We start from the raw sequence: 2,943 nt of genomic DNA, 5'->3' as shown, positions 1-2,943 counted from the left end.
TGGGTTATTTGTTTTTTCGGTGTGGAGTTTGGTGAGTTCCTTAAGGATTTTGAATACTAGCCCTTTATCTGATATGTCATTTGCAACTATCTTTTCCCATTCTGTCGGTTGCCTATTAGTTTTTTTTTATTGTTTCCTTTGCCTTGCAGAAGCTTTTTATCTTGATGAGGTCCCAGTAGTTCATTTTTGCTTTCATTTCCCTTGCCTTTGGGGATGTGTTGAGTAGGAAATTGCTGTGGTTGACGTCAAGGAGGTTTTTCCTACTTTCTCTTCGAGGGTTTTGATGGTTTCCTGTCTCATGTTCAAGTCCTTCAGACATTTTGAGTTTATTTTTGTGTATGGTGTAAGAAAGTGATCTAGTTTCATTCTTCTGCATGTTGCTGTCCATGTCTCCCAGCACCACCTGCTAAAGAGGCAGTCTTTTTTCCATCGGATACTCTTTCCTGTTTTGTCAAAAATTAATTGGCTGTACACTTGTGGGTCCAATTCTGGGTTTTCTATTCTATTCCATTGGTCTATGTGTCTGTTTTTGTGCCAGTACCATACTGTCTTGATGATGACAGCTTTGTAGTAGAGGCTAAAGTCTGGGATTGTGATGCCCCCGATTTTCGGTTTCTTCTTCACTATTACTTTGGCTATTTGGGATTTTTTGTGGTTCCATATGGAATTGAGGATAGCTTGTTCTAGCTTTGAGAAGAATGCTGGTGCAATTTTGATGGGGATGGCATTGAATGTGTAGATTGCTTTGGGTAGTAATGACATTTTCACAATGTTTATTCTTCCAATCCATGAACAGGCAATGTTTTTCCATTTCTTGGTGTCTTCTTCAATTTCTTTCATAAGTCTTCTATAATTTTCATCATATAGGTCTTTTACATCCTTGGTTATGTTTACTGGTAGGTATTTTGTTGGTGTATAGGAATGCAAACGATTTCTGTGCATTGATTTTGTACCCTACAACTTTACTGAATTCATTGATTAGTTCTAGAAGGTTTCTGGTGTAGTCTGCCAGGTTTTCCATGTAGAGTATCAGGTCAACTGTGAAATGTGAAAGTTTGACTTCTTTGCCAGTTCTGATGCCTTTTATTTCCTTTTGTTGTCTGATTGCTGATGCTAGGACTTCCAGCACTATGTGAAACAGCAGTGGTGAGAGTGGACACCCCTGTCGTGTTCCTGATCTCAGGGGGAAGGCTCTCAGTTTTTCCCCGTTGAGGATGATATTAGCTGTGTGCTTTTCATAAACTGCTTTTATAATGTTTAGGTAAGTTCCTTCTATTCTGACTTTCTCAAGGGTTTTTATTAAGAAAGGGTGCTGTATTTTGTCAAATGCTTTTTCAGCATCTATCAACAGGATCATTTGGTTTTTATCTTTTCTTTTGTGAATGTGATGGATCACGTTGATGGATTTGCGAATATTGAACCAGCCCTGTAACCCAGGAATGCATCCCACTTGATCGTGATGGATAACTTTTTTTATATGTTGTTGAACTCGATTTGCTGGTTATCTTGTTGAGTATTTTTGCATCTGTATTCATTAAGGATATTGGTCTGTAGTTCTCTTTTTTTGTGGGGTCTGTGTCTGGTTTGGGTATCAAGGTGATCCTGGCTTCGTAGAATGAGTTTGGAAGTTTTCTGTCTACTTCTATTTTTTGGAATAGTTTGAGAAGAATGGGTGTTAACTCTGCTTTAAATGTCTGGTAATATTCCCTTGGGAAGCCATCTGGCCCTGGGCTCTAATTTATTGGGAGAATTTTGATAACGGATTCGATTTCTTCACTGGTTATCAGTCTATTCATGCTTTCCATCTCTTCCCGTTTGAATTTTGGTAGTGCATGTGCATTTAGGAATTTGTCCATTCCTTCCTGGTTGTCCAGTTTGTTGGCATATAATTTTTCATAGTAATCTCTGAGGATTGCTTGTATTTCTAAGGTATTGGTTGTAATAGATCCTTTTTCATTCATGATTTTGTCTATCTGGGTGCTCTCTCTTTTCTTTCTGAGGAGCCTGGCTAGAGGTTTATCAATTTTGTTTATTTTTTCAAAGAACCAACTCTTGGTTTCATTGATCTGCTCGACTGTTCTTTTGGATTCTATATTGTTTATTTCTGCCCTGATCTCTATTATTTCTTTTCTTCTGCTGGGTTTGGGGTGCTCTTGCTGCTCTCCTTCTGGTTCCATTAGGTGCTCTGTTAGATTTTGAATTTGCGCTCTTTCTACTTTGTTGAGATTGGCCTGGATTGCAATATACTTTCCTCTTAGGACTGCCTTTGCTGCGTCCCAGAGATTTTGGGTTGTTGTATTTTTGTTTTCATTTGTTTCCATATATTTTTAAATTCCTCCTCTAATTGCCTGATTAGCCCTATCATTCTTTAGTAGGGTGGTGTTTAACCTCCACATTTTTGGAGGTTTTCTAGACTTTTTCTTGTGGTTGATTTCACGTTTCATAGCATTGTGATCTGAAAGTGTGCTGGTATGATCTCTATTTGTTTATACTTATGGAGGGCTGCTTTATGCCCCAGTATGTGGTCTATCTTGGAGAATGTGCCATGTGCACTCGAGAGGAAGGTGAATTTCCTAGCGTCAGGATGCAGAGTTCTAAATAGATCTGTCAGTTCCATGTGTTCCAATGTGTCGTTCAGGTCCATTGTTTCCTTAGTGATTTCTGTCTGGTTGACCTATCCATTGCTGTCAGTGGAGTATTAAAGTCTCCTGCAATTAGCACGTTTTTGTCAATAAGATTGTTTCTGTCTGTGATTAATTGTTTTATGTATGTGGGTGCTCCCCAATTTGGTGTGGAAATGTTTATATTTGTCAGCTCTTGCTGATGGAGAGACCCTGTAATTATTATATAATGTTTTTCTTCATCTCTTGTTACTGCCTTTACTTTAAAGTCTATAGTTTGTCTGATATAATTATGGCTACTCTGGCTTTCTTTTGGCTTCCA

This window comes from Suricata suricatta, chromosome 16 (assembly GCF_006229205.1).
Source record: "Suricata suricatta isolate VVHF042 chromosome 16, meerkat_22Aug2017_6uvM2_HiC, whole genome shotgun sequence".
In the NCBI taxonomy this organism is placed as follows: Eukaryota; Metazoa; Chordata; class Mammalia; order Carnivora; family Herpestidae; genus Suricata; species Suricata suricatta.
This window is presented reverse-complemented; position numbering follows the sequence as displayed.